The 12015-nt window shown below is 47.9% G+C and overlaps 1 protein-coding gene across 1 annotated transcript in view; it reads left to right on the top strand.

The window, feature by feature from the left end:
- The window catches only part of LOC143692471 (uncharacterized), a 314059-nt gene that overhangs the window by 213130 nt on the left and 88914 nt on the right, over positions 1–12015 (top strand). The gene's annotated exons all lie outside the window — the stretch shown is intronic.

The following is a 12015-nucleotide window of genomic DNA, read 5'->3' as shown; positions in this document are numbered from 1 at the left end:
TGTTCCATAACCTTGCCAGGCACCCAGGTCAGGCTGACAGGCCTGGAGTTCCCCAGCTCCTCCTTCCAGCCCTTCCTGGGCATGGGCTCACACTGGCACCTCCAGTGCTCTGGGCCCTCCCTGCTGAGCCAGGACTGATGGTAAATGATGGAGAGCAGCTTGGGGAGCTCATCCACAGCTCCCTCATCCCCCTGGGATGGATCCCATCTGATCCCATACACCAGTGAGCATCTGAGTGGCTCAGCAGGTCAGCAGCTGCTTCCTCCTGGATTCCAGGGGGCTGTTCTGCTCCCTGTGCTCATCTACCAGCTCAGGAAAACACTTGTCCTGAGGACAGCCTGTCCTAATATTGAAAATTGAGGGAAACAGGTGTTAAGTAGCTCAGCCTTTTCTTTATCTTTAGTTACTGTATTACCCCTTGCATCCAATGAAGAGTAGAGGTTCTCCTTCTCCCTCCTTTTGCTATAATTTTTTTTATAAAAACTTCTTTTTTTTTTTTACAGAAGCTGATAGGTTAAGTTCTGATTGAGTTTTCAAGTATCAACTTTTCTTTCTGCATAACCTAAAGACATCCTTAAACATTTCCTGAGTTGTCAGTCCGTTTTCCCCTTGCCTTCCCACAAAAGCTCCATGGGCATCCAGGCCAGTCATTTTCCTCACCAGCTCATCTTTTGCCACACTGGGACAGGCTGCTCCTTCCTCCTTAAGATTACTTTCTTGAAATGTGTCCATCCTTCCCAGCCCTCTTTGTTTTTAAGGGCTGTTTCCCTTAAAAAATCAGTACCCGATTCAGTACTCTCCAAATCAGCATCCTAAACAGGCCAAAGTCTGCCCTTCCTAATTCCAGTGTAGAAGTTTTGTTGCTGCCCCTCCTTCTTTCACAGAACATTGAAAATTTGATTATTTCATGGTCACTGTGCCCCAGGCAGCCTCTGAGCCCCACATCTGCCCCCAGCCCTTCTCTGTCTGTGAACAGCAGCAGACAGAGCTTTCCTTGGCAGTGGGAGTGTTACCAAAAATTTGCTAAAATATAAATCTCCTTAACCCCAGTGTAGCATTAAGAAGCAGCATTCTTTATTCAGCTGGATGGACGGGGGAGAGCTCCTCCCAAAGCCCTGCATGCTGAGAACAGGAATATTTCTGTTTATTTTCTGTATTTTGCTCACATATTCATTGATTGTCCTGGACTAAACACACATATGATAATCATTTTCCTGAAGTCATTGACATATTTCCCCTACTCTTTACCCAAGCATTCATCTGTCCTGGGGGTCTCTCTGGTGGTCCCTGGTGGTCGTGGACCCCAATGTTCCAGTGGGCCTGGATGAGCTGGCAGGACCCTGAGGCTGCTGAACTTCCAGTTCCCCTTCTCACACAATGGGCCTTGTGTGGTTTCCATAGGCCTGGGGTTGTGGAGAACAAGCTCCAGGTGTGAGCTCAGCTGGTGTAGGCAATTGATCATCTGGTAACATGAGGTCACAGAGTGGGTTATGACATCACAGAGTGGGTAATGTGAGGTCATGGAGAAGCTACAGCATCACAGACTCCCTCTGCGAAATCACAGAGCCAGCTGTGACATCACATGGCAGATGTCTGACATCACAGAGGCAGTCTATGACATCACTGAGTTGGCTGTGACATCAGAGACCAGCTGTGTGACATTAGAGAAGGGGCTGTGAGCTCACAGAGCAGGCTGTGACATCCCAGCGGGGCTGTGTGACATCCCAGCAGGGCTGTGTGACATCCCAGAGGGGCTGTGTGACATCCCAGCAGGGCTGTGTCAGGTCACTGGGTTGGTCACTCGGCCCCAGCTCCCCCTCACAGTTTCTCCCAACAAGTCCAATGCTGTTCATGCCCAGCGGGGTCCCTGTCCCCTGGGATCCCCCCGGCCCACCTGGAGCCACAGCCTCCACCAAAGGATGTTCCACAGGATCCACCCCAGAGCCTGGGACAAGGGGCCAGGGCTGTGTGACCAGGACATCAAGGACGGGGATTATCCAGGTCACTGTGGCCTGGGTTGGGTTGCCCAGGGCAGGAAAGATGTCTGGCAGCTGGAGCAGGGTCTGGGAAGGGCCTCCAAGGTGGGGCTGGAGCCCTTGGGCTGTGAGCAGAGGCTGAGGGAGCTGGGCTTGTCCAGCCCAGAGCAGGGAAGGCTGAGGGGCTCCTCATCCCAGCCTGGCAGTGCCAGCGAGGAGGGGATGGAGAACACAGAGCCAGGCTCTTCACCGGGGGCCTGGTGGGAGACAAAAGCCAATGGGTGGAAGGGGAAAGAGGGGAGATCAGCCAGGACAGGAGGAGATGAAATGAGTCAGGCTGGTTTCAGCATTTCCTCAACACCAAGAGCAGCCTGACCTCCCTTCTCCATCCACCACTGACAGCTTTGCAAATCAGGAATTGTTGGAGCTGTTTTGCACCCACTCCAGGACGAGCATCCTGATACAAGTATTTAATTGTTTTTATATCTATGACAGAGACACATTTGTCTAAAATTACTTTTAGAATGGATATCACTTGTTGATGGAGGACTCCTCAGATGCTGCTGGGACGTTGCACATATCTCAGGTAAGAGTGTGATTGTTATTAAATTGTGTCCTCTTCAACCATGGTCTGTTGGCCATGAGGAGAAACTTTCTGTGCCTCTGAGTCTCACCAGTTCCTGGTCCCCCAAAGGACACAAACCTGATGAGTTGTGGTTCCCACTCCAGTAGTGGCACTTGCACCTCCCTCCATCCCCAGAGCAGAGCTCCCTTGTCCCAGAGAGTCCCTGGCAATGCAGGGATGAAGGAAACAGGACAGGCTGTGGGGATCAGGGGCAGAGCCAGGGAGAAGAATGACTTTTGCATTTGATGGGGCTGTGCCTTCCCTTGGCTTTGCTGGCTGACAAGAAATGAACATCCCTCTGTGTCTCGGACAGCTCCTTCTCCAAGGAAAGCAGGTTGGAGTTGGAGCCAAGGAGCTGAAAGCTGCAGGTGCAGCCTGGGCTGGAGGGAGCTCAGATTTGCACAAGGCTGCTCTGAGTGCCAGGGCTTGGATGGGGGAAATGGTTGGGTGGGGGTAGGGACAGAGTCTGATTGATTGTCAGCCATGAAAGGTCTTGATTTTCATATCTATTCAAACTGCATGAGGAGGTACCTGGATTCAGTGTCAATTGGAGACTGAACATATCAGTGAATTAACAGGAAAACCAAACTAAACAGGACCTAAAAAATCTTTTTTTGTTGTCTTTTTAAATATCATGTATTCAATTTCAATACACTACTGAGATCTACTTAACCAAAGGATTTGAAAATTAAAATCAAATGATTCCCAGAGGCTTGGCTTGTTCAGGTGTTCGGAATGTCAATGAGCCCTGGGACACTGAATTCCTGCACTGAAGAGCTGAAGGCTGAACAAGCCTCTGGAGCAGTGAAATTCAGCAGCAGCCTCCAAGTTGCCGAGGATGTCAGCAGCCCCCAGTGAGGCCATCCCTGCCCAGAGACCGTGGGGGAATGGGCAGACAAGGAGAGCGTCCCTGGGGCTGGGGCAGCACAACTCAGAGGCACCAGCGGCTCCAGCTGGGCAATGGAGTGTGGAATGTGGCTGGGAAAGCCCTGCCTGGGCTGGGCCAAGCAGGACACACAAGCCCTGACTCCCATTCCCCATACAACTCTCTTAATGAGACAATTAAAAGGAATTTACAGTTGTTTGTTTCCTCTGAATTGGATGTGCTGGAGAAATACCAACAAGGGATTGTCAGGAGCTCAAAGCAACAAAACAGATTTTACTGGCAACTTTAGAAAATCAGAGAAACTTTGGCAAATGGTTTAATACAACATTCATTCAACACAAAACACTTCTCAAAGCATTATCTTGGCCCATTCAACTTCAAAAATTCATAGCTTTTTCAATTTTAATTTAGTCAGAATTTGCAAGGGGACAAAAATAGAAGACACAGGAAGAGAGAAAAATGTGATATAGACAAGCATACACAGCTACCAACTCCTGGATTCCAGCAGAGTTCAGATGGAAATTCCAAGAGGATTCAGGGTCAAGATGTGTGCTTGCCTTGTGGTCAGCCTTCAATACCCCTTGGTCTCCCTGGGCCCTTCCCCCAGGTGGGGTTGGGCTCATTTGGTCCCTCAGGAGCTGGGCTGGGGCTGCAGAGGTGGCTGTGGAGCATTGCCTGTGCTGTGCCAGGGACTGGCAGCCACTGCTGGGCTGGGATAGAGGCTCTGGGGGGATTGGGGTTCCAGGGCAGGGCAGGGCTGGGGTTCCAGGGCAGGTCAAGGCTGGACCTGCCCCCTCCTCCCCCCCACACACAAAATGTTTCCAGCCAACAATCTCCTCCAGGCTGTCACAACAGGCAGTGTTGGAGGTGAAATCCCAAATTTGGCCATGTGTGCCTGGCCCAGAAGGACAGTTCCTTTCCATAGGAAGGAAAGCACACACCCCTAGTGTTTGGAAGCCAGGTGAGAGCCTCTCTAGTCCAAGGCCAGCCAGACTTGCCAGGAATGGCAGATTTTGTCTGGGAGTAGTCTTTGAATATAGGGAATTTGGAGGTGACTCTTTGTGTCTGTGTGCACACAGGAGTGCCTGTGCTGGGGAAATGTGGCAGAAATGCTGCTCTCTGAGGGGTTTGAGAGCCTTGGATAGCTGAGTCAGTCAGGCCTGTAAGTAAGGTTACATCATGAGGAATAAGGTAAATGGTGTTAAGAGCTTTTTTTTGCTAAGTAAAGTTTAATATGATATAAGCTAAGTTGAATATTGTTTAATGTTATTCTACCATTAAATCATTAAGTCATAGGTTGTAAGTTAGGTTAAATACTGTTTGTGGGAATCCATAAAATGAGAGGGTTCTAGGAAAGCTGCAAAAGGCAGGCCTCAGATACAGCAGAATTGTGAACAGTGCTAAAGCAACAGTCATGAGATAGGTCAGCAGAAAAATTATTTAAACTGTAGAAAAGGCAAGGGCAAATAGAACAATAGCCTATGTATTAATGCTTGTCTGAATAGCTCTCTAAGTTGCAGCAAGTTTATCTAGCAAGATATTAGGAAGGTTAAAGCTTAGTAATGGAGCTCTGTGCGTTGTCTCTTACAAACAGGTACTGTATTCTAAAAGAGCAAGCATTGTTTTAACCAAAGGTACGTGTGCTTATGGTGATTGGATAGAACTACTCTCAATATGCTTTTGCTTTGTGTGATTGGTCAAGAAGCTTATAAAGTATGTTGTAACATGAAGTTTTCTGGCCTGCTGCCTGGATTGTGAGCTGCTAGCATCTTCCCATTATCATAATCATGTAATGAGACTGATGCTGAAAAAAGAAACAGCTCGAGACACTTTCCATAGCAGCCCCATCTCGTTTGCATCTGTAAATAAACCCCCGGCCGGTGTTAAAGTTAAGTGCTGTTCTTTTGCTAAATTGTCAAGTTGAAGGTATCAGTTAAGGTTAAAGTGTAAGTTAAGTCCTGTTAAGTTTGAGCTCTGTTCAGCTTTTGGGCCGTATTCCTTTTATCCTTGCCCTCACTGTCCTTGTGTCACACACACACACACAGGGACAGTTCTCGGCTCATTTCTGGTTTGATTGTCCAGACTTTATTTGGTTTTGTTGTTGCTTTGTTTCCTTGGTGTGCCTGAAGTGTCCAGTCAGGAGCAGAGTGACTCCTGCCAAGGAACTTTGTGCTGCTGTCCCTTAATATTAAATCTGGTTTTTGCTGATCCCTTGCTGGGGATTTTTTCAGCGCTCTCAAGGCCTTGTTGGTACCAGGGTGAAGGAGCCCTGGCCCAGGCTCTGGCCCTGGGGGACACGGGGACGCTGCCGGGGGGTCCCTGTCCCCCTGTGCCACCCCCAGGGCCCCGGCCCCCCGTCCCCGTGTCAGGCTCTGGGGTCGATCTCGTGGAACATCCTCTGGGGGAGGCTGCGGCGCCGGGGGCGGGGGGACCCGGGGGGACAGGGGACCCCTCTGTGCACGAGCAGGGTTGGACTGCTCTGGGGGGAACTGTGAGGGGGCCGGGGCAGAGTGACCTCCCCAATGACCTCACACAGCCCCTGTGATGTCACACAGCCCCTGTGATGTCACAGAGCCAAATCTGGGATGTCACCCTGGAATGTCATGCAGCTGCACTGTGATGTCGCAGAAGACTCTGTGATGTCAGAAAGTCACCCTGTGATGTCACAATCTGTACTGTGATGTCATAGCCTGCTCTATGATGTTACACATCTGGCCAGTGATGTCACAATGCTCTCTCTGATGTCACAGAGCCACCCTCTATGAATTCAGGATCTGCTCTATGGCCTCACACCGTACTCTGTGATGTCACAGACAGATGTGTGATGTCATAAACCCCTCAATGATATCACAAAACCCTCTCTGTGATGTCATATTGCCACTTTGTAAGGTCACAGTATACACTCTGACCTCACAGCCAGCTCTATGATGCCATACAGCCATGCCATGATGTCACAGCCTGCTCTGTGATGTCACAGAACCCCTCTATGATGTCATACAGTTCCCTCTATGATGCTCCAGCTGCTCAGTGACCTCACACAACAAACTCTGTCTTGTCATAGCCCTGTCTGTGACCTCACACAGCCCACTCTGTGCTGTCACACAGCCCCTTGCTGACATCACAGATGCTCTGTGCCTCCATGACACAGCCACAGAGGAGCTGCTGTGACACAGCCCCCTCTGGGACATGCCACAGCCCCTGCCAGTGCTGAGCCCCTGGGAGCTCTGTCTGTGCCCTGCTGGTCCCTGAGGGGCCCTGGCAGTGGCCCAGCCCTGCTGGGCTGTGCACAGGAGCTGCTCCTGGCCAGAGCTGTCTCTCTGCAGCTCTGCTGCCCTTGCCAGGAGCTGCCTCTGGGCCAGGAGCCCGGCCCAGCTCAGCAGCACAGACACAGCACAAGGGCTTTAATGACCCTCTGGGGCTTTGGTGCTCTTTGCATCAGACTCAGTCCCTAAGAGTGTGCTCAAAGAACTTCTCAGGGACTCAAAAAGAGGGTGAAACAAGAACGTTTCTCATATTTTAAATAGATCCATCTGAGGGACAGGACTGAGAAAGTGTCCCCAGGTTCCAGGTAGAGCAGAACACTGGTGGCAGTGATGACAGGTGGGGACAAGCAAGGCAAGGGTGTCTCTGGTGCTGAGCAAACCTGCGCCTCTGTCCCTGCAGGCTGTTGGCATCCCCTGGCACACACAGGGCACACACAGGGGAACACTGGGGCTGTCACTGCTGGGGTGTCACACACAGGGGAACACTGGGGCTGTCACTGCTGGGGTGTCACACACAGGGCAACGCTGGGGCTGTCACCGCTGGGGTGTCACACACAGGGCAATGCTGGGGCTGCCCCGCTCCTGCCCTGTCCCCAACAGCTCTGCCAGCGCCTCAAGGGGACACAAAGGCTGAGCCAAAGGGTGAGAATTGCAGAAGGGGCTGAGCTGGCAGGGCCCATTGGGATCAGCCAGTCCAGCCCCTGGCCCTGCACAGTCCCCCCAACAATCGCAGCCTGGGCAGCCCTGGGAGCGGTGTCCAAAGGCCTCTGGAGCTCCGGCAGCCTCGGGGCTGTGACCATTCCCTGGGGAGCCTGGGCAGTGCCCGAGCCCCCTCTGGGGGAAGAAGTTTGGCTGATCCCCAGCCCAGCCCTGCCCTGGCCCAGCTCCAGCCGTTCCCTCGGGTCCTGTCCCTGCTCACCTGGGCAGAGATCAGAGCTTGCCCAGAGAAGCCGTGGCTGCGCCTGGATCCCTGGCAGGGTCCAAGGCCAGGCTGGATGGGGCTTGGAGCAGCCTGGGATAGTGGAAGGTGTCCCTGCCCAGGGCAGAGGGTGGAATGAAATGAACTTGAAGGTCTCTTTCAAACCAAGCCATTCTGTGATTCTGTGATTTTGGGAGAGATGCTGAAGCTCTGGCTCAGCTTTATCTCAGACCCAGCAGCAGCCATGGGTGGGATCATCACCTCCTCCCTCTCCCTGAGGTGGGAACTCACCCAGTGGCAGTGTGAAAAATGCCAATCACGTGTTAAAATTTTAGAAGTTTAATAGTAATAAAACAGTAATAAAAATTAGAACAATAAGAATTTGGACAATCAAAGTTAGGACAATAAAAGACAGTAAAGGTAAAGAATTAGGGATGTCCAGGTGCTTTGCTCTGCCACAAAAGCACACTTCGCTAACAAAGGAAGGAACCCTTAAAAGAAATAGCCTGTCGCATATTCATATATCTCATACACAATTCAAACATTCCTTTCACACAAAGGGTGTCTTCTGCTTAATTTCTGCTGCCCCCCCTCATCTTGTACATCAATTTCTTGGCTCCTAGAAGTCTGGAAGAAGTCTGGATTGTCCCAATAAGGGGGCAATAATTCTTCTTTTGGTGTCTTGTTGCTGTTTTCTTTATGTGAAGAATTTCTTGGTTATCTTATCCATTCCTTGTGCTAGTTACAAAAAGTATCTTACATCACATAATTTTTTATTTTAATACTATGCTATAGCCTAAAACTATATTTACCACACTGCTTAAAAAGATTAATACAGCACTACAAAAAAATTAATACAACAAAACTTTCCAACATAACACATATTATATTCATTTTAATACTTGTGCAGAGCCAATCACATAATACGCATTTTTCACAATCAATAACAGATACACATCACATTCTGGCAACTCTCTAGGGTAAAAGCTTTTTAAAGACATACCTATAGGGATAACTTTATTCCCTACAGATCCTTAGAAGTACTGCACAGGCTGTGATTAAGTCAAAGAAAGTATGGCAATATACCATCTTTTCCCACCACCCTATGTGCAACTCATTTATTAAGTATTCATACAGTATGTCAGTTGGACACCAAAAGAGAAAACCTGCATCAGCAGCAGCTGAAAACAAAGCTAGAATCTAAGCTGACACATTTCAAAATTTAATTTCTGGGCTTGAAAAGTCATTTGGCTCAATCCAGAACTCTATAAAACAGTTTATTCTCCTACTGAAAAAAAAAATATTCTCATTACAACACATTTTCCAGTGATGCAGCTACTGTTAGACAACAAGAGGAAACACATAGACAGGCAGATTCCTTGCTCCTCTCTTTGTCGTCTCAATAAATTTGCCACCATTAAGATAAATCATGAGAAGCTGCTAGAACACAAAATTCTCTTCCAATTACATACATGAAAAGATCTTCTATTTATTCTTCTCAAGTTAATTTGTAAGGCTTTCATAAAAGATTAGAATTATGGTCTTCTCTACTCCAAATGGAAAATGTTTCATTAGACTAATTCAAGACAAGACTTCACTTTCAACTCGTAACACGTGAGAATGTCACATGAAAGCTGATAAGCAGATTCTGGCCAGAGCACTGGTGTACCTGCTTCAGGCTGGAGCCCCCTGACTGAGTTCTTTTGGCATGTGTTTGGAGTGTCTTACATTTAAACCATGCAAGAGCAAGTCAAAGGCAGGCATCATAGAAATAGCTACTATATATAAAAAAAGGTAACATATTTTATTATAAAAACTATGCTTTTCAAAGCTGAAAATCTTTGTGCTGAGCTTGAGACTGCACTGTATGGCTGACACGAGGCTTTGGTCACAGATTATGCATGAACAATCCAGAACCTCCTGCATTCTTCATGAATTTGTATCTTGTGTATTTTGTCCTTGCCCACACAAGCTAGAAAATTAAGGAAAACATGCACAATGATAAAGAAAACACAGTGCAATTTAGGAACCATTCAAGAAAATCATGGTTCATTTACCTATATGTTACATCCAGAGACAACTCAAACAATTGCTGCTGAAGAACTTATACCATTAACTTTATTACAAATTTTCAAAGGCAGGTGGATTTCCTCTTCCTGCTCAAACAATTTAACAGGATTCTTGCTATTGGCAATTAAATTATTATTTAATTCTACCTTAATATGATTTTAAAGATTCATTATAGCTCTAAAACTGTAGAATACTGTGTGCTTTGTGGATAAATAGGCCAGGGAACAGTTAACAATTCTAGGGATTTATGTCTATCATATTGATTGGTCAGGGTAACATGTGAGCTCCTGTAAAATCCTTTTACAAAACATTATAGTTTATCATACTGTCCTAGGCTAACTATATGATGCTTTTATCCCCAATCATCTGTTCTGTTTATGATGAATAATAAGTTTTGCACCTTTAAGACTTGTTCCAAGTGCGAAGTGGGGAGAGAAGAAGCACAGAGTTTTGTTTTCAGACACTGCACTCACTCCTCCACATTCCTGCTCCTGGACTGTGTTGTCTGCAGATGGACAGACACTGGGACAGAGCTCCCCTTTGTTTTGGTTAGTTTTAGCTAGCCGAGGCAAAAAAGTTCCCTGGACTGTGAGAATTTTACTTTTCTTTGGACCTGTTTAGACCTGCTCCGGACCGAACAGCAGAAGAGCACCAGCAGCTGCACCTGTGGCCCACCAGGCCAGGCCTGGGCTGTGGCATTTCCAGCACCAGAGGGACTGATCAGAGCCTGAGTGAGCTGAGCTGCAACCTGGGGAGGGACTTTCTGAGTTTGTCATCTCTTTTCCAGCAGCAAGAGGTTTTATTGATTAATCTTGTTTATGTTTTCTTGTTTAATAAATTGAGGTTTATTAAACAAGGTTTTTCCAAAAAACAGGTTTTTCCACTTTTCTCCAAGGAGGTATTTTTTCCCTGACTGGCTGGGGGAGAGGCTGATTGAATCTGCTTCCTAGAGGAACCCCTTAGGGGATTCTCTCCCAAATTTACCCTGAACCAGCACACATACTTAACTTGAAAGGATTGTCTGTCTTTACCAGGTGTTAACTTCAAAGAATCCCAGAATCAATGAGGTTGTAAGAGATCACTGAGATCATTGCCTCAAGCTTTGGACCAAACACCACCTTGTCAAACAGACCAGAGCACTGAGTGCCACATCCAGCTGGTCTTTGAACATATTCAGAGACCCTGGGCAATGCCTTCCAATGCTTAAGAAACCTTTCTGTGAAGAAATTCCTCTGATGTCCAACTTAACCTCCCTGGTGCAGCTTAAGACTGTGTCTTCTTGTCCTGTCACTGCTTGTCTGTGAGGAGAGCCCAATCCCCATCTTACTACAACCTCCTGTCAGGGTGGTGTAGAGAGTGAAAATGTTCCCCCTGGGCCTCCTTTGCTCAAGACTGAGCCCTCCTGAGCTCCCTTAGTTCTCTCAGCCATTTCTCATCAGACTTATTCTCTAGACCCTTAATCAACTTCTTTTTTCTTCTCTGGGTTTGGTCCAGATCCTCAATGTCCTTCCTTGGGTGATGTCAGGATGGGTCAGAGGGCAGATCTGCTGGAGGACAGGAAGGCTGCAGAGGGTCCTGGGCAGGCTGGATCCATGGGCTGAGACCACTGGCATGAGGGTAAACAGGACCAAGTGCTGGGTTGTACACTTTGGCCACACTGACCCTCTGCAGCTCCCAGCTGTGGAAAGAGTGGCTGTGAAGCCGATTGACAACACCTGAACCTGAGCCCAGGTGTGCCCAGGTGGGGAAAAAGGCCAATCAGCATCCTGGCCTGTATCAGCAATAGTGCAGCCATCAGGATCAGGGCAGTGATTGTCCTGTGCTGGGCACTGATGAAGACACATCTCAAGTGCTGTGTCACTTTTTGGGGCCTTCAACAATAATTAAAATTTCCCAAGCAATTGCTTTATTCATTATTTATTTGCCTCCCTTCCCTGCTTGGCTGTGACCAGAACTACACCAAAAGGAAAGTGCCTGCAGCCGAGGGAAAGCTGCCCTTGGGTATCTGTTTCTGTTTGTTGCTGCTGGTGGTGGTGTTTGTTTGCCTTGCTGTACATATTGGTAAAGAACTGTTACTCCTCTTCCCATATCTTTGCCTGAAAGCCCCTCAATTTCAAAATTATAATAATTTAGAGGGAAGGGGGTCACATTCTCCATTCTAGAGAGGTCCTGCAGACATCTGTCTTTCAAACCAAGACAAGCTGACAATCAACAATTTATTAACAATTGTTTATTAACAATTAATTGAGAATTATCAATTACTTATCAATCTAATA

The sequence above is a fragment of the Agelaius phoeniceus genome, assembly GCF_051311805.1.
Source record: "Agelaius phoeniceus isolate bAgePho1 chromosome W unlocalized genomic scaffold, bAgePho1.hap1 SUPER_W_unloc_1, whole genome shotgun sequence".
NCBI lineage: Eukaryota > Metazoa > Chordata > Aves > Passeriformes > Icteridae > Agelaius > Agelaius phoeniceus.
Note: the sequence above shows the minus strand (reverse complement) of the source record. Positions and strands in the feature narration are given on the sequence as shown.